Below are 19909 nucleotides of genomic sequence, written 5' to 3' on the forward strand. Positions count from 1 at the left end.
GTTATATGGGAGAAGGAAAGAGGACAGAAAGGTGAATTGTACTAAGTGGGGGCATACGGGGATTTCTCTTCTTCGGGGCCGGCATCGCCTCATCCTCGGCGACGTGGGGGAATTCCAGGACCGCTTTTAACCCAGAAACCAGTGCGTCTTATTAATTAGTTTCTACGCGCAAGGACGGCCGTGAAAGGCTTAATCTTCTCTTTCCAGCCGGGGCCAAGCGCCGGGTTGATCAGAGCCCCCTGGCCCGTGCGCACCAGCGCCGGACCCCTGGTGGCCCTCAGAGTCCGCACTGAGCAGAGTGGAGGTCAAGTCAAAGGGCACGACCGCAGGGTGCCCTCCCCCCACCTCCCTCGCCAGTGCTGTCCGCAACTCAGCTTCTGGAACGACCACCGCGAACACTGCAAGGCTGGAGGGCGGGGAGGGGGCGGGTCCCGGCGGGGGCGGGGGCAAGGGGAGGGGAAGAAGCGGCCGAGGACTGCTTCGGGAAGTGTAGTTCTTCGAACCCCAGTTAGCGTAGCTACTGGGGCTGTGCTTGTGAGACCCAGACTACAACTCCCAGGGGTGCGCGGGCCCGGCAGGGGAGTCCATGCGCAGTGGGCGCCACATTGTATCCTATCAGGCGAGGAGAGGGTGATGTCACCTGCGAGTTGGTAACCTACGAGCGGCTGTGAAGGAAACTGTTTAACCGGATCCCATTGTACCCGGGGCGCTGAGCCGCCTTTCCAGCATGCAGGGGCTGCTCAGGTAAAGGGGACGTGCCGCCTGGCCCGCCGCACTCATTCATTAAGTAGCACCGCGCGGTGGCGCGGGGGTGGGCGCGCTTCTTCGGGCCCGGTGCTGGGTTAGCGGCGCGCCCTCCCGCTGCCTCTCCGGAGCCCCAGGGCCAGTAGGTAAATATTAAACCCGTCCTTCAGGTTGGGTCTGGGTGGGAACGGGACCGAGACAGCTCCCGGCTGCCAAGCTGGGTTTGGGAAAATGGCTGCAAGCGCGGCGAAAAGCAAGGCGAGCCCGGAGGAAAGCGCCCCCGAGGACAGGGGTCCCTCCCTCCTTTCTTCCTGAGGCGCTGGGATGCCAAAAGAGCAGGCAGGGTACCACTCGCCGCCTTGCTGCGGGCTCCGGAGGTTGCGGCGTTGGGGCGCCGGGGGGTCGTGGCCTCGGCCAGGGACTGCGGGCCCTGCCGCCGCTGGGAGCTGCTGGCCGGGGAGGCTCCGAGGCAGACGTGGTGGACTCGGAGGTGGCGACAGGGAAGGAGGTACTCGTTTACCCGTCGGCCCGCGTCCGAGGAGAACCCCAAACATCCCTCCAAAGGGACGGGTTGATTGTAATTCCGAGAAAGTTAGAAGCTAAAGGTCTCAGAGGAGAGGAGGGAAACCCGCGCTGCGGAAGGAGCATGGGGGTTTTAGCGGACAGCAGTGAGGGGAGGCTGCGCCGCCTGTGCCTCGGGTTCGAGGCGTCGAAGAGCGCTCCTGCTTCTCCGCCTGGGAAAGGTGCATCTTGGTTCCCCCGCTCTGATTGCTTCCTCCACAAAGAGCACCTGAGCGGGGGCGAAGCATCTGCCCGGAGCCCTGGGCTGGGAGGTGGTAAGGCGGTGTAGGGTGTCGAATCATCTAACGACGAGGCTCGGTGTGGGGTAGGAGGGCTGGGCAATGGGAACCAGCTGGTGTCGAAAATCCCACTGCTCGTGATGGGCTTGCCCTTCTACTTGAGACGCACTCGAGTCCCGGGAACTCGATGAAGTCCTCTGGATTTCCTTTCCCTAGCACCCTCATTCTTTCGTATACTCATTCATTCATCAAACGCTGCGAATGGCTCTTCTCAAATTGCTCACAGCCTGGGGTTGGGGTGTTCTGTACCCCCCCCATAAAATATTTGAGTGGGCCTATGAATAGATACCTACGCTTTATAACCTCCAACTCGGACCCGCACGGCATCTCCACCAGCAGGAGAGCATCGAGAGCAAATACAACCCGTGACCGTTTTTGCTCTCTTTGAGTTGGTAGTTTCTTGAGACTGGAGAAGGACCTGGTGTATTGAAGCGGAGTTTGTCTGCAAGATGAATCCCGTTGCCATGGCGACTCCTGCCGTCGGAATCTTAACTGCTCCCACTGCTGTTTCAATTCGATGTGGCTCTGCGGGCAGCTGGGAGGGCGTGGCCAGTGGGTGTGGTCAAATGCTCGTTCCGGGCCCAGCTGCTCTCTCTTCACCGGTTTCACAAACCAGGCCTCTCTCGCCATTCTCTTAGAAGTAGCCTGGACGCAGTTCAAGACCCCTTTTACTCTCGTGTGCCTGTACCTGGACTCGCCCCTCTCCGGGAGTAATAGTTTGGAGCCTTTTTCCTGAGGCAGGCTCTGAAAACTACAGATGGAATGATCTTTTTGCCTTTCAGGCTAGATGCATGATTTTCCTAATAATGTACATGTTAGAGGCAGCTTTCTCGAGGAGGGCGTGTCCTCCGTTTTGCATGAAGAGAGCTCTCTGGCCACCAGTAAAGGGCCTCAATTTGCTCTAGGTGCAGCTCTCTGGAAGTTTATAGGGACAATTAATGACTGAAATTGAATTATGAATTAAGTCAGTATCGACCTGTGGTTCTCATAAAATCTAAAAGCCTGCTGCCTGCCTAAAGGATGCATTTCCTTGAGAATGAAGCAGACTAGGCAGGGATCTAGGAGGCCTGGGTCCTGCTCTGGCTCTGTCATTGCTGGCTACCCCACCCTGGGGTTAACCCTTTACCTGAGGGGACCTCAGTCAATAGTAATATGGGGGAGGGAGAGAAGGGGATTCCCAAAGTTGATTCTAGGTTTAAAATCTTGTGACTCTGTGAAGGACTTGGTCATTGTCTTTTCTTAAAATAATAGGATGGGTTAAATTCAGCTTCTGACACTGTGGCTTTGGGTTAATATCTCTGAGCCTTACTTGTATGACTTGACTGGCAAAATAGCCTGGCACTTCATGGCAGTCCTTCAAAGTGGGCAAAGCAGCCATATTACTATTAACGATAATATTTTAATATTTACTAGTATGAGCCCTGTATCTGGACTTCTGTTTATCCGGGTATCTTAGAATTAATTGTTTAGGTTTTGCCTTTTTATAGATTCTTGATGAATGCAGTTTTAAGTGTAATTGAATTACACAGTTTGTTTACTTTCTGCTTTTATTACACACCAAGGTAGATTATCACAGATATTGCAGTTAAGCGGGTGTGAATGTGTATGCATGTGCCTTCATGTGCAGGTAAATGCTTGGGGATGCTGAGTGCCAGGTGGTTGACATTCATCATCTTGTTTTAAATAGGTGGTTACATCCTCATGAGGAAACAGAATCAGAAGTTGTCACTCACTCTTTATTTTTGTCCTAGAACTTATCGTTGACTGGAAATCTCCTTCAGTTATCTATTTATTTCTTGAGTCCTTATAATTCTGGCAGCAGTTCAAATGTGTGGCTTTTTTCCCACTCCCCTAAGGTCTTTGAGGACAGGGTCTTTGTCTTGTCCTTCCCTGTCTCTCTAGAATTAGTGTTTGATCATTGGTAGGTATTTAGTAAATGTTTGTTGAGTCAATAGTAGAACCATGAATGGAGATTCAAGATTGCATTCTTTCCATTGATAGTTCTGGCATCAATTGTAATATTCCTCTAGCTTTCTGTGAAGTAGTCTCATCTTAGCATAAATGAAAACTCCCATGTAGCATATAACTCGAAGTATAAAAGGTCTCCATGAGTTTGAAATAGATGAATTTTGTAATTATTTGCTTTTGGAATACATTCACTCACATAGAGTTCTTTTTTTCCCCTTAAAATTCTTGTTACAGTTCTTGATACGATTATTATCCCAAAGCAGATTTCTATATTTCTAGATTTCTCTTATGTTATCCTTGACCCAGATAACTTTCCTAGGAGGTGTATGACAGAAGACAGACAGACAGACAGACACACACACACATCCCAAGGCAAAGATACCTAGAGGCCTTTGCCAGGCCACCTCTGGTACCTGAGGCACCATTTGGGTAGAAGAGCTAGATAGTGCCTCTCTCACCTGGGGTGGAGTTTACCCCAAAACAGGATCAGTTGTCCCATGCTGGCTAATGTGAGAGAAGAAACGGGAGGTAGGAAACATTTGTCCAATATTTGTAACATTCTGTTATCTTCCAGTAATCAGATTCTGTGGGTTTTTAGAAGTATAAATTAGTAGGGAGGCGTGATAGTAACGAGGGTGCAGTGGGTCGTGTCCTTGGGTGGTACTTACAGGAGCTTAGTGAGTAGGTGCCAAGGAATTTGAATCCTGGCTTTCTTGCTCTGTGGATAGGCTCTGGGTGTTAAGAATGCCTGTGAGTCTGTGTGTGGTTTTATTGGAGCTACTTTGTTTAAAAGATTGCTTTTAGTGTTGGTACTGTGGTCATCAGAACAAATAAGGTGTTTACAAACAAAACATGGTTAAGATTGAAAGTGTTTCATTGTGTAAATATTTTGGGGATGTTATAAAGAGTGGCTTTGGCTTGAGAATCTTGAGGTCTTCTGTGAAATCACTTAAAAAGTTACAGCTATTGGATCAGGGGAAACAAGTTCTTCCAACAAAGCTTGGTACCACTGAGGGTCTTAGATGATTGGTTCAGGAAATAATCACAGAGCTTATAACTTCTGTGGGGCCCTCCCTGGCTTCATGTCATGCTCCTGGTAGTTCCAAGTGTTAAGCCTGTCCTTCTACTGCAGGAAACAAAGCAACTTTGCCAATTTAGGTTAGCAAACTTGTTTAAATTTTAGAGAGGGCACAGTCAAAATGAAAATTTTTCTATTCTGTTTTGTGATTTTTCTTCTTTGAATAAGGGATGTGGACTACGGTCACTTATTTTGGCATTACGATTTCCAACTTGGCAGTGGAGGAAATCTTCCAAGTGATTATGTATCCTAAACACTCACAGAATCTGTTCTTAGTAATTTTCCCGAGAGCTCAGTTGAGAGGCAACTAATTGCACAGGTACTATTTAAGAAATCAGTAAGGAGGGCGGTTTTTCTATGTGGCTTGGGGGTAGCATTTAGTCAGTGGGACAGACCGGGATGGAGGATACCTCCTTTGAGGTTACATTTGCTTAGCAAGTGTACTGTCCTTTTCTGTAGACTGTGTTTATTGGAGTGGCTGAGGGCAGCTGATAGAGATTGGAATTGAAGGATGGATCTGAAGTGCCTCCCTACCCCTCCAGGTCCTCCAAGCCACTACTTAGTACCCCCACTGAAAGAGGGACAGATGCAGATGAGATGCAAGTTGATTTTGGTGACCTACATTCCATGTAGCAGGCTATTTTTGCAAGAAAAAGAAAAAGTTTACCTTTTGATTTTCTAGCATCCTTTCCACTGTTCCAGGGGAAGAGAACTGAGTATATTTCAAAGTGAGTTTGCATTCATAGTACACAGGTCTAAAAATTAGTTAAACACTGATTAATCCAGGAGCACTACAGCAAGTCTATGGAGGCCTCTCCTTGCGTCTCCCCCCCCCCCCCCCCCCGCTCTCCCTGAAATTAATCTGAGGTTACCAAATACATACTCAGCTTTGGTGAGCATTATTTTCCTTGTTGATGTTTAAGCACTTCTGGTTTTTACACCATCTGTGACTTTCTGCAGTAATAGCCCCCCTCATTTGCAATGGGTGCTCCTTTGAGTTTCTAAATTCTCATTGTGCTCTCAGATCCATCTTGAGTGCCCCACATTCCAGGAACCCTTCCCTGCTTCAGCTTTTACCAACCCCTTCTGCTCCTTCCTCCTTCAAGCCCTTTGCCTGACCATAGAACTTAACACGGCTAACATGATGCTAATAGTCAAGGTATGTGAGATGCTTACCTTGTGCCAGGGTCCTTCCTAATATTTTACATGGGCTTAACCATTGACTCTTCTCAAGAGTTCTGTGAGATACATACTATCATCACCATTTTACAAATGAAACTGAGGCACGAAGAAGTTAAGGAACTTGCCTAGCTCAGGTCATGCAATTGGTCAATGGCTTGTTAGGGTCAATAACTAGGTTAGGAACCCAGGCAGCCTAGTTCTTTACACCCCACACGATTACTTTGCCTCTGGTTTTCCTATGTGTTACATTCTTTTTTCTCCATCAGTTAGAGGGAATAACAACTTCCTTTGTATCTCTTAGTTCTGAAACAGTGCTAGGTCAATAAATGCTGGCCTAATTGAGAGTAAAAATGTTTCTACAGTTAATGGTTCCTTAAACTCTGACTTTCTGGAGCAGCAAATGTTGCATGAGATTAAAAAATGTTGCATTTGTGTATTTGGATGATAACACTTCTGAACTTCCTCCTTTTGGCTCTGTGGGTGATAGGCAAATTATTTGAAAAAAGAAATGCTCTTATATGCCATCTCTAAATCCATTTGGAGCCTGTCCAGCATTAGACTGTATTTGTTAACTGAGATAACTTTTCAATAGGTTGAATCTCTTACCTGAAAAAACCCTTCTCACCCAGAACAGAGCCACAGAAGCCTGCCTGGTGAGTTAAAACTCCCATAACTTCTGAGCTTCCCACCTCCTTGTTGTCTTTTAACATAAATTGTGAAAGCTCTTTTGAAAGGGAAATAATGAAAACTTGAGTAGTAGTCAAACATGTAATCTAATATTGGGTTATCCTTAGATATTAAAATAAGCTTTTTTATTTCCCACCTCAGAAGGGAGCCTTCTATTTATTTTTACAGTGGAGCAAATTTGGTGTCAAATATACGATTGCAATTCTTTTAAACCATAGCCACTATTGTGAATTAAATGTGGAAACAGAGGGAAGCAGGTTCAGTTTCCAATGTAGTTGGTACGATTTCCTGACTTACAATAGATCTTTTCCTTTTGGCTTAAAACTGGATATAGTCCCACTTTGACAATATTTAATGAAGACAGTTGAGTAAAACTCAAACCGTGTCATTTAGGGAAATAATAGGAAAGTTATGCCCAAACAATATATTGCCAGGAAAAGAAAATGAAAACAAAAGGCCTATAAGCCATTAGGCTACTCAAACATAATACTCATTCAATGGACATTGATTTCAGAAGCTTTTTTCCCCCCATTCATCTTGTTATACTTCCTAAGTATGTCAATCACTTTAGTAATAACCTGGGTTCATTCTGTTCTATAAATTGCACCAAGAGCAGAATTGAAGGTACCTTGTATTCTGGAAGGTACATAGTTAGGGTCAACTATTAAACTGGTCTTTGTCCTTTTCATTTCCGGGGGAAAAAAAATATTCTGTGCGATTGGCAAACATTGCCCACCTGGTGGGCTTTCTGAATTCAGGTTTCCAAGAGTAGATAGCCTAGATCCCAGCTTTGGTCATTGTCTGGGCAATAGAGATGCCCATCTTTTGTTTTTTGAAATGGGTTCTTATATTCTGCTTTTTGGCTAAGCTCAGTTTATTAGTGATGTACAAACCAGATCAAGGCCATCGGTTAGTTTTGCCTTGTTTTGGAGCTACAAATGTACTGTAATTTTAGTTAACCTTTTTATTTTTTTAATTTTTAAAAATTTAATTTTTTTTTTAAAAATAGTCTCTGTACCTAACATGGGACTTGAACTTGCAAACCTGAGATTAAGAGTCCCATACTCAGGGGCACCTGAGTCTCTCAGTCACTTAAGTGTTGGACTCTTGATTTTTGGCTCAGGTCATTATCTCAGGATCCTGAGATCACCCTGTGTAGAGCCCTGTGTCAAAGTATGTCTCTCTGCTCCCTACCTCTTGCACTTGCTCTCTTCCTCTCTCTCTCAAATAAATAAATCTTTAAAAAAAGAAAAAGGGGGCACCTGGGTGGCTCAGTGGGTTAAAGCCTCTGCCTTCTGCTCAGGTCTTGATCCCAGGGTCCTGGGATCGAGTCCTGCATGGGACTCTCTGCTCAGCAGGGAACCTGCTTTCCTCCTCACTGCCTGCCTCTCTGCCTACTTGTGATCTCTGTCTGTCAAAAAATAAATAAAATCTATATAAAAAAAGAAAAAGTTGCATGCTCTACTCCCTCCCCTCCAGACACCCCCTCCCCTTTTTAAAAAATTCATCATGCTCCTGGCAACATAGGAGACTAGACAGTGCACTATGGATATGTTAATGCATAGCTGATGCCACAATGGCAAAAGATGGTGCCATATTATCAGATGAACTGATGGGGATCTTGGGTTTTTCAGACCCCATACGTTAGAGGCAAGGCTTTGCCAGCAATTTGCGGAGGAACTATATGCTTCTGATGGGTGTGTCCTGTGAAGAGTGGGTTAGAACTAAGAGTAGCTTCCTAAAACTTTGCCAAAGCCCCATAGCCTTGGTCTTTTCTGTTTCTTGGGGATGTGACAAATCATTAGTGGATGTTTTGGTGCCATTTCTTGGCTTTGCTATTCTTCATAAAACTTCTGCAGACTTGCATCCTAGAAGAAGAGGGAAGGGTGGTGATCAAAATCATTCACCACATCAGTAAGATTGTTCATATATGTCTAAATTTGTATTTGTTTCACAGAGATTTGGTAAGACTGAGCAGTGAAATGTCAAGACATGAATTAAGTTAGAATCTGTAGTTCTTTTTTTTTCCTTTTTAAAAAAAATTTAAAGTTAGTGAACATATGGTGTAGAATTGGTTTTAGGAGTAGAATTTAGTGATTTGTCATTACATAGAACACCCGGTGCTCATCCCAACAAGTGCCCTCTTTAATACCCATCATCCATTTAGCCCATTCCCCCACCTCCCTCCCTCAGGCAACCCTCAGTTTATTATCTATAGTTAAGAGTCTCTTATGGTTTGCCTTCCTCTCTGTTTTTAGTTTATTTTTCCTATCCTTCCTGTATATTCATCTGTTTTCTTAAATTCCACATATAAGTGAAATCATGTGATATTTGTCTTTCTTTGACTTATTTTGCTTAGCATAATAACCTCTGGTGCCATCCACATTGTTGCACCTGGCAAGATTTCATTCTTTTTGATGGCTGAGTAATATTCCATTGTGTATAGATACCATACCTTCTTTTCTGTGACATGAGAACTAGACTAAGGGCCCTTCTAAATCCTGAGAATTTATTACAAAAAATATTCTAAAAGTTGAAGGAAATGAAGCAGATAAATTAAACCATTCCCTATTCTCGAAAATTGGTGAAATTGTAGATATAGAAAATGTCATATGGTTTCATCCAAGGTAAGTGACAGGATTTATTTTTTTTAATGCACCCCATATTAGTGTTTATTTGATTTAGGACAATGGCAAAAGAAACAACAATAACATTTCTGTTTATTTCCCATTCTGTTTGTGGCAAACAAGGTATGGCAACCTTGTTTGCATGAGAGCTTCCCCTGACACCTCCCCCAGCATCCCCCTCCGGCCCCCGCAATTACTCAGCGCTCTGTGGTCATTTGGCAAAAAGTCAGAGACAGTGTGGAATGAAGTGGGCTAGAACTGAAGGTGATGGCTGAGACTGCATCATGTTCTCAGAACATTAAATGTTATGAGGCCTGTTATATTTTTACATTTTAAAAATCAAGAATGGGGGGTGCCTGGATGGCTCAGTGGGTTAAAGCCTCTGCTTTCGGCTCAGGTCATGGTCCCAGGGTCCTTGGGATTGAGCCCCATATCCGGCTCTCTACTGAGCGGAGAGCCTGCTTCCCTTCCTCTCTCTCTGCCTGCCTCTCTGCCTAATTGTGATCTCTGTCTGTCAAATAAATAAATAAAATCTTAAAAAAAAATCAAGAATGGAGATTGGATTGGACTAGAAAACCTCTGTGACCCATTTAGGGCTTGACAACCTGTGTGTAGGTGACACTTCCAGCTATAGAAGTTCCAGGAACTGTGGTGAGAAAGTGCCTTGCCTATGACATTTTCTGCTAAGGGATTGGTTTTTTTAAAAAAAGAAAATATATATATATATACACACATACTATTTTTAGTTTGACCCAGTTTCTTTTCAGGCTGTGACTGAAGCTACCTTTCTAACATACTCCGTCTTTTCCTCTTACACTCCTTGAATTGTAATTTGAGTCTGGAGGAGCAGTGAACTGCCTCCTTGTCAGTTCTGCACTCATATCCTCCCCGTGGGGAAAGGAGCAGGTTGTCCCCAGTCCGTCAGGTTTCACGCAAGGGGAGCCGCAATCACTGACCTCACAAAGGAGCGAGTTCAGGAGCTGTGTGGTAGCAGAGAGGGGGCTACTATATTTTAATCCTCCCAAGCTAGATTGTTTTTCTGATGGGATAAGTTGGGGAAGTAGATGGCAGGGAGGACAGAGGGGGTTACTGGGTCTCACTTATCTTATCGTTTGTTTCCCTCTGGATTGCGTTTGTTTATACTGTCTCCTCAGGCTAGGAATTCCTCCAACAGAAAGCATGCATACACACGGGGATATTCAGATCCGATCAGGCTTCCTTGTTCTTGAGTTCCATTTGCTGACTTGGCTTTCCTCTCTACAGCCTGATTGGAAGGGAGGGCTGGAGATACTTAACCTGTTTTTAATTCTTCCGTTATGTGGAAAAGAGATCTTAAAACAGGGACTTGGGGCAAACATGTTAATGTTTTTCTGATGGGAAAAGAGGACGGTGATGAGTAGGTTTAAATTTAACATTTATGTGTAACTTGTTTATGTTGATAGAGTTTAGTCTTGATTGTTTGACACCTTGAAATCTTTTCACCTTTTATTTGCTGTGATGTAATTGCATTGAGAAAAAAGAAACAACAGTTAGTTTTAGGTTCAGATGTGGGTAATCTTAGCAATTCACTTAAATCTCTTCGGCCTCTGTTTCCTCATCTGAGAAACAATGTGAAAATTCTGAACTTTGGTGAGAATGGTGTCATAAAAAAATGACCGTACTTGCATGGCATTGTATAATATTGATGTCATACCTGCTGGGTGTCCCTAGAATACAGACCAGGGATAGAACACCATTTTTTCACCTTCAGAGTTTCCAGCATTGGCCCCTGCTCTTAGCACTATGTATCTGATATACTGAAGCTAAACCCTTACAATCTGATCCCTAGTTTGTCCTTAACTGAACAGCTTCTAGTTATGTTCCCTATTCCCAGGGTTCAGGAAGTTCCATAGAATGTAAGGGATGAGGCTAAACAGTGTTTTGGGGTGATCATCCAATTCTGGTCAAATTGATAAGCTCTTTAAGCCAGAGTTTGACTACCAGTGCTGTCATGTTTCATTTGGCTAATACAGTGTCATTTTAAAAAATGATTTTAGTGAGCATTTACACTCTGGTTTGGTACAGCCCCCCCCCCCCCCCCCCCGCCCCATACCCTAGTGCCTCATTCACAGCCACTTTATGTGATAATTCTTTATCTCCTTGGACCTTGAAGGCATTTAAGTTTGCGATCCCTTTTTTAAAGTAAATTAAAATTGTGATGAGAGTTCTTCAAACCAGTGGACTGGCAAATGATCTAACCCAAGGTTCCTCCACTTCAGCATTATTGGCATTCTGGACGGGATAATTCTCTGTTGTAGGGGGCGGTACTGTGTAGTGTAGGATGGTTATCAGCATTCTTGGCCTCTACCCACTAAATACCAGTAGCAACCTTTCCCCCAGCTGTAACAACCAAAACCATCTCCAGACATTGCCAAACGTCCCTAAGGGGGGCAAAATTGGCCTTGGTTGAGATCCAGCTGACAAATTTTGGATAGCCTGAGAACTTTAAACATTGGATGAGGCTTAGATATTTAGGGATAAATTAGAATTCATCTGGGAAACTGAGCTACCCTGTTGTTTTTATTTATTTGGGCAGTTGGTGAGAGCAAAGTAAAGGTCAGTGGATTAGACCCTGTGAGGTCATTTCTCCATTCTTCCATGACCACTGCCTGGGAGGCCAGCCACATTTTAAGGACATAGTCTTGGTCACAACAGGGAATTCCATGAGACACTGATGCTGGGTCAGGGCAAACCCACCAGAGCTAGTGGGTAAACAACTTTGAAGCCCATGGCCTGTGTTGATTGGTCAGTAATGTTATCTGTGGATAGGAAGATGAGGCTTTGGGGGAAGAAAAGTTGGCTCTTCATTATTGCCAAAGGCCAAAATGCTTAGAAAAGGCGGGGGGGGGGGGGGGTGGTGCCTGGGTGGCTCAGTGGGTTAAGCCTCTGCGTTCGGCTCAGGTCGTGATCTCAGGGTCCTGAGATTGAGCCCTGCATCAGGCTCTCTGCTCAGCTTCTCCCTCTCTCTCTGCCTGCCTCTCTGCCTACTTGTGATCTCTCTCTCTGTCCAATAAATAAATAAAATCTTCCAAAAAAATGATCAAAAAAAAAAAAAGAAAAGGGGAGGGGGCTGCAGCCTTTAAAAATGACAGCTTATCTCACATTATCTCTTCCCACAGCAGTGTGGGAAGAGCTCTGAAAAAATTTAACAAAATGATGTTTCATTTTTCTTCCCTCTCCCTCGACCAAGAATGTCTTTAAAACTTGAGTCTAAAACTTGGGCTTTGGCAACACTCAAAATTGTCTCTCAGAAAAACATTGGTAAGATTTTCAGCAAAGATAATGCTCGGGAAGCACACAGTTTCAGTTAAAACAGAAGTCAAAGTCCCTTCGTAGAGGTTAGATGGGATTTCTGAAGGGGTCCATGCCTCTTACTGAATAATGTTTGTTGGTTGTGCGCCCTGGATGGGAGTCAGAATATCCTCTGTGGTGGATATAAAACGGAGAGGTATCAGGATTCTGATTTAGCAGATGTCCAGGTTTGGACCTAATCTCCCGGATTCTTAAAGGTCCCCAGGTAATTCTGATATTTAGCCAGGACTGAAAACAAGTGGATGAGCAAAAGATCTGAAAAACATGAGACATTACCTTCTTTTCAAGATTATTCCCTAGGAGATTCAATCTGCACATTCACCTATATAGTGTTTGAAGTAAAAGGAAACAGAAACCACCCATTACAAATGGCAAACACCGGGAGTGCCTTTGGGGTAAGGTGGGTGAAGAGTGGTAGTAGTGAATGCTCTTACTAGCTTCTATTCTAGAAAAATCCACAGCTGTGTTTCACTCAGTGAGTTTCTCATCAGACTCCTCTGGCTTCATAAACAGAGGGTAGATTTGTTTGTTGCAAGTTTCTTTCCTTATGCCACGTGCCACTGTGGAGACCAGACTGTGAAGTTATACCCAGAGGTATAACTGCCAAAGGTGGAAAATAGAATAAAGTGGCTTCTTTTACTTGGATTCTACTTAGAATTTCAGATCCAGATTTCTATCAAGCATAGCAGAGGCAAGGGAGTGACTAAGTTTCAGGGGAAAATATAGTGGGCATTTTATTGACCATCTCCTAAGCCATGGAAACATCTTAAAACATTCATTCATTCATTCATTTATTCATTTGGCTTATCGAATATGTTTTAATGTCGGGTGTGAACATTTAAGAGTGCTATTTTAAATTCCAGATTTTTGCCTTTGGAATACAGAACACTTGTTTTGCTTAAATAAAGCTCAGATCATCCTCCATCTTCAGCTTCTGATATAAGCAAATTACATTGTGCAATAGTGGAAGAGTCTCTCCAATGAGAGATTTTTTGCTTTCACTGGCAAGTAGTTTCATGTTTGTGTATTTGGATCATGTCTGTGTTTTCAAAGGAATGTTCATAGCATCAGTCATAAGAAGCAGTTCTCTACAATCCCAAATCACAGTTTTTCCAGTATTTGTTATGCCCGTAGATCAAATCTTCTACCCTCAGTTCTTTCTCAAGTGTTGATTTTGTGTTTCAAGTGACCATTGTTTTCTGGTACCAGAGAAAAATTACATGATATTAAAGAAGGAATGACAGTTAAAAAGATAAAGCACAGGGTTTCTTTTTGGGGGTGTTGAAAATGTTCTGAAAGTCATGGTGATGGTTACACAGTTTGTAAATATATTAGAAAACCACTACACTATACATTTGAGATAGATGAATTATATGGCATATGAATTTTATAACTCAATAAAGCTGTTAATTTAAAAAAAGGCTAAAAAGAATCCTACTAAGTGCAACCTTAGAATTTTTGACCTTAGGGATAATACCTATGACATACTTTCCTGTTTCTTTTCTTCATGTACCTCTCAGTTTTTTCCCCTAAATAACATATATAAAATGGACAAAGGATAGTTGTGATAATTCCTTAGTATCTATGGACCACCCGAGACTTTGGAAATGTTGTTATAAAGAAACTGCTATGGTGAGTGCTGTGAAGTGTGTAAACCTGGTGATTCACAGACCTGTACCACTAGGGCTAATAATACATTATATGTTTATAAAAAAATAAAAAAATTATTAAAAAAAAAAAAAGAAATGGACTCTGGCTTCTGTTTCTTCACACCTCCTAATCGTGGACTAGCGCATTAAAGGATAGAAGGTTCTGTACTCTTTTATACCTACTGTGATGAAAAGCTAAAGGTTTTGGTGATACACTTGGCTTAGTCACAATTTGCTTTAAACTTGTTCCATATGATTATTTTGCAGGCTTTTTCTGCTGTAGAAGTCTTCACACTGTAAAAAGCACTCAAGTATGTAATCTTGCCTGTAAAGCTAACTGTGTGTATTGGATAAGGAATATTTCATTTATAAGGGATTATGTAGCTCAAGGTTTCTCAAATTTGGATTCATGATCCTTTGAGAAACACTGCATTAAAAGTGAAATTGCTGAATGTTTAGGTACTCACTTAGTGTCAGTGGGATCATAAACTCATGTGCAGAAGGTGAGCTTTGGGGGTACTGTGGTGTACTCTTCGGGTATCAGATGCTTATCCAGGCATATTAGTTTTATTGCTATGTAACAGATTACCACAAACTTAGTGCTTTAAAACCCCACCAGGTCAGAAGTCTGGGCATGCTGTGGCTAGGTTCTCTGCCTAGGGTTTCAGCAGGCTAAAATTCACATGTCAGCTAAGGCTGCAGTTCTCATTTGGGGCTCAGGGATTCTTCCATGCTCCATAGTTGTTGGCAGAATTTATTTCTCTGTGATTCTAGGAACTGAAGATTGCTAGCTGTCAGCCAGGGACTGTTTTTAGCTCTTAGAGGCCACCCACATTTCATGTCACGTGGCCCACCTTGGCAGTTCACACATGGATGTTTCCTTTCTTGCAGGCTAGCTGGAGCGTATCTCTCTGACTTCCTTTTCTGCCATCAGCCAGAGAAAAGGCTAAATTTAAGGTCTCACCTGATTAGGCCAGACCCACCTGGGATAATCTCCCTTTAACCATACAATGTGTCATAACCATGAGAGTGATGACTCATCATAATCATAGGTTCCACTCTCAAAGGGTAATCGGGAGTGTCACTTAAAGTTCTGCCTGTCATAGCAGATAGCAGAAATTCTGATTTACTGTTCATGATTATTAGGATGAACATCTAAAAATCCAAAAATGACAACTCACAAATATGCTTCTGGACCCCTTCTGTCTTCCTAAAATATCTCCCTCTCAGATTAATGGCTTTCCATTATTACTTTTCTTGTTTCAAGTAGAGTGAAAATGAAGATATTTTAAGAATGTTTTATTATTGAAAATTTCCTACACACATACACCCACATAGAATGATTTAGAGCTAATATGAGTATTTTACATATATCCACAGCTCATCAATTCATGGTGACTCTTTCAATTTTGCTTACAACTACTTTACATCAACTCTGGGATTTTTTTTTTTTTTTAAGATTATTTATTTATTTTGGGGAGAGAGAGAGAAAAAGAGAGAGAGATTGAGAATCTCAAGCAGGCTCCAGGCCCAGCGTGGAGCTGTATGCAGTGGTCACCTGAACTTGAGATCATGACCCAAGCTGAAATCAAGAGTTGGATGTTCAACTGAGCCACTCAGGTGTCCCAACTCTGAGATTATTTTATTTTATTTTATTATTTTTTTTTTAAGATTTATTTATTTATTTATTTGACAGACAGAGATCACAAGTAGGCAGAGAGGCAGGCAGAGGGAGAGGAGGAAGCAGGCTCCCTGCCGAGCAGAGAGCCCGATGTGGGACTCGATCCCAGGACCCTGGGATCATGACCTGAGCCGAAAGCAGAGGCTTTAACCCACTGAGCCACCCAGGTTCCCCTGAGATTATTTTAAAACAAATTCCAGACATCTCATAATTTCAACCCAAAATATTTTAGTATTTATATCCAAAAATATCAGGACTCTAATAATGTAACCAAAATACCATTTTCATACATAAAATAATTTACATTATTGCTCTAAAATTACCAAACATCTCATCAGCTATCAAATGTACACTTTTTAAAAAGCTTGTTAATTCAAGATTCCAGTAAGTTTCATACATTTCAGGTTTTTGGTTTTTTTTTTTTTTTTTAAATATGTTTGTTCCTTAAGCCTCTCTAAATCCTATGCAACGTTTTTCTTTCCAACATACTTGTGGAAAGAACTGGGTTATTTGTCCTGTAGAATTTCCCACAGTCTACATCTCATGGTACAACATCTCTGTCTGTTTCCTCCATTTCCTGTAAATTAGTTAAGATGAAAATAATTGATGCCATGAACCTGTTGGGTCACTAGCAGTAGAAAAGCTTATTTAGTGAAAGGAATAAATAGATAATTTACTAGATTCATGTTTGTATAGATATTTAGTAAAATATTTGGGAGTGGAGCAAGTATGTTAGGTTTTTTGGATTCCTATTACTGAGAGCAGTTTAAGTGTTATATACTTAGAGTGCATGAATTAGTGCAGGTTAAATTCTTATAGGAAGTATACAACATACAGATTCATTAAGTGATACTTAGATTTGTTTAGTTTTTTTGACCTAGTATTTTTGTTAAATCAGTTTTAGCTTCCATGAAAGGAAAAAAAAATTTCCTAAGGAGAAAGATAATTCAGTTTTGAGTTTCAGAAAATAACCAGATTTTAAAAATTGTGAAGATAACAAAATAATTCCTTTTTTGTAATAGGGCTTTGCTAATTATTTATCTGTAGGCTCTCCAAAGACCTATCCTTTGTCCTCAAAGAACATGACATATATTTAAAATTCTTACAATTGAAATATTTTATTTTTTTAAAATACAACACTTATATTGTTTTAGGAGAACAGTTTTATATGACTGCCATTGAAAGGAAGAAGAGGTTATCTAATTTAAATTTTGTTTTGAAGGAAAAAATAGCATTGAGTTGAGATAAGTAACAGCTTAATTAGACCATAATTACTTAGAATAGGGGATACAGAAATTTTTCCATAAAGGGACAGATAATACAAATTTTCAGCTTTGTAGGCCATGTTGTTCCTGTCAACTATTCATTTCTGTCATTATTGTAGGAAAAATAGCAGTAGACAGCATGTAATCAAATGGGTGTCATAAATTGGGGAGAAGTGAGATCTTGACAATACTGAGTCATCTTACCCATGCACATGGAGCCTCTCTCCATTTATTTTGTTCTTTGATTTCACACATTAAAGTTATGTATTTTCTTCATGTAGATCTTGTACATATTTCATCAGACTTCTACCTAAGTATTTCATTTTGGGGGGTGGCTAGTGTCGCTGGTATTGTTTGTAAAGTCACTTTTCACTCTTTCATTGTTGGCATATTGGAAAACAGTTGACTTTAATTATTAACCTTGTATCCTGCAACCTGCTTTTTGTTTCTGGTTTTTGTTTGTTTTTTGTAGATAGTCTTTATCAAGTTGGGAAGGTTCTTTTTTATTTCTGGTTTACGGAGAGGTGTTTTTTGTGTGTTTTGTTTTGTTTTTAAAGATTTTATTTATTTATTTGACAGAGAGAGAGAGAGAGGTTGGTCACAAGTAGGCAGAAAGGCAGGCAGAGAGAGGGGGAAGCAGTTTCCCCACTGAGCAGAGAGCCTGATGCAGGCCTCAATCTCAGGACCTTGAGATCATGACCTGAGCAGAGGCTTAACCCACTGAGCCACCCAGGCACGTTGTTGTTGTTTGACTGTAGTGTATAATTCATCTTATATGTTGTTGGGTTCAATTTGCTAAGTTTTTTTGGAGGATTCTTACATCTATGTTCATCAGAGATAACTGCCCTATTTTTTCTTGTAATATATTTGTCTGGTTTTGCTATGAGCATAATGCTGGCTTACTAGAATGTGTTAAGAAATATTCCCTCTACTTATATTCTCTGAAAGATTATAGAGAATTGGTATGATTTTTTCCTTAAATGTTTGGTAGAATTCACCAGTGAACCCATTTGGGCCTGGTGCTTTCTGTTTTAGAAGGTTATTAATTATTGAGTTCTCTGTTTTTTATTAGTATTAAGGCCTGTATGCAGAAACTGATCTGTTTCTGGATAGTTGATGCTAAAGAATAATTTTCAGAGTTAAAAAACAAGATTCTCAAAATAATAAAATAAACACATCAACGATTTTATTTAACTTACTAGTGCAGGAACCAGTAAGATTTTAGGACTAGTTCAAAAGATAATTTGAAAAAAAGATAACGTATCCATCTGTACATCCTTTGATCCATCTACCTGTCCACAATCGGAAATGCTGAAATAAATTTGTAACAGATACAAAACTAGTTAATATCCTAAAAGACTATAAAAATTAATGTTTTTCTTTCTACATGTATGTAAATCAGTTGTACCTCTACCAGGCAAAATCTGCTTGCTTTTCTATAGATAAGGGCCTTTACATTGCTATGTGTTACCTACAAATTAACGTTCCTGCCCCTACAGAGCTGTGAAATTGGCCCAGTGTGTTCTCAAACTTTTTTGTTTTAGGATGCTTTGATCCTATTAAGTATTAAAGACCCCAAAGAAATTTGTGTGTGTATTAATTAGATTAGAATCAGAATTGAGAAACTTTCAAACTATTCTTTCATTTAAAAAAATAATGAAACCTATTTTAGGTTATCATCTGACTAATGACTTCATCATGGGTATTGAAAGTTTTGGAAAATTTCACTGTGTACTTGTTGATAGAATGAGAGAGAAATGGCAAATAACATCTTGATATTATTATGAAAATAGTTTTGAACTCATAAACACCCTGACAGGGCCTGAGGCACTCCAGGCCTCCCCAAACTACATTTTGAGAACCACTGGCCTATTTAAAAGGGAAAAAAAAAAAAGGTCAAAGATAATCCCTGGAGGACCTGCTAGACCACAAATAGCATTCTACTGAAAAGATACCCAGTAATCTGTTTTGCCTGTGTCTAAATCTTGGTTTTTTTCTTAACAGTAGTCCCTCCTATGATAAAATATCATCCTGCCCAGCATGGGGCATCATCAAGGCTGTTTCGGAACTATTAAGTGAGAAACTTACTTTATTTTTTTATTACAAAATTAATACAGGTTACTATATGAAAAAATGGAAAAAAAATTGGAAGTGTAACGGAATAAGAGAAGTCTTACTAAGGAGGCAAATAATGTTAACATTATGGGACTACATCTTTGAGAAGTTTGGGGAAAAAATTCTGATTGTATATTACCTGTACTTTTTTGCATCCTTCCTCCAACCAAATGTTGTCATAAGCATATTTTATGTTACCAAAACTTTTTTTTAAAAAATTGAAGTTAAAAACTGACACTCTTTTTATTGTGTTAAAGAACACATTATAGAGCCAGCTTAACCCTTATTAAGTATATAGTTCCAGAGGGTTAAGTGTATTTACATAGTTGTGAAACGGATATCTAGCACCTTTAATCCTGCAGAACTGAAACACTACCATTTAAACAACTCCTCTTTGCCTCCCCTCACACTTCCCTTTACCTCAGCCCCTGCTAACCTCCATTCTACTCTCTTTATCTATTAATGTGGGTACTTTAGATACCTTATGTAAGTGGAATCCTACGGCATTCTTTTGTGTCTCGCTTATTTACTTAGCATAATAAGGTCCTCAAGATTCATCCATTTTGTAGCAGGTGCAGGATTTCCTGCTTTTTTTTAAAGCTGTGTAGTATTTCATTGTATGTATGTACCACATTCTGTTTATGCATTCAACCATTGATGGACAGGGGGGTTGCTTCCACTTCTTGGCTGTTACGAGTAGTA

At 41.3% G+C, this 19909-nt stretch overlaps 1 protein-coding gene across 2 annotated transcripts in view; it reads left to right on the forward strand.

Moving 5' to 3' along the window:
* Positions 1-609: 609 nt before the first annotated feature.
* Positions 610-19909, forward strand: part of DAAM1 (dishevelled associated activator of morphogenesis 1) — a 163061-nt gene continuing 143761 nt past the window's right edge. Inside the window, exon 1 of one of the 2 annotated variants that reach the window (XM_080809656.1) lies at positions 610-744. The gene's annotated coding sequence lies outside the window, so the exon portion shown is untranslated. Of the gene's footprint in view, positions 891-19909 lie in introns of both variants that reach the window. The other variant, XM_080809658.1, reaches the window with a different exon arrangement.

Source organism: Martes martes, assembly GCF_963455335.1.
Source record: "Martes martes genome assembly, chromosome: 7".
Lineage (NCBI taxonomy): Eukaryota > Metazoa > Chordata > Mammalia > Carnivora > Mustelidae > Martes > Martes martes.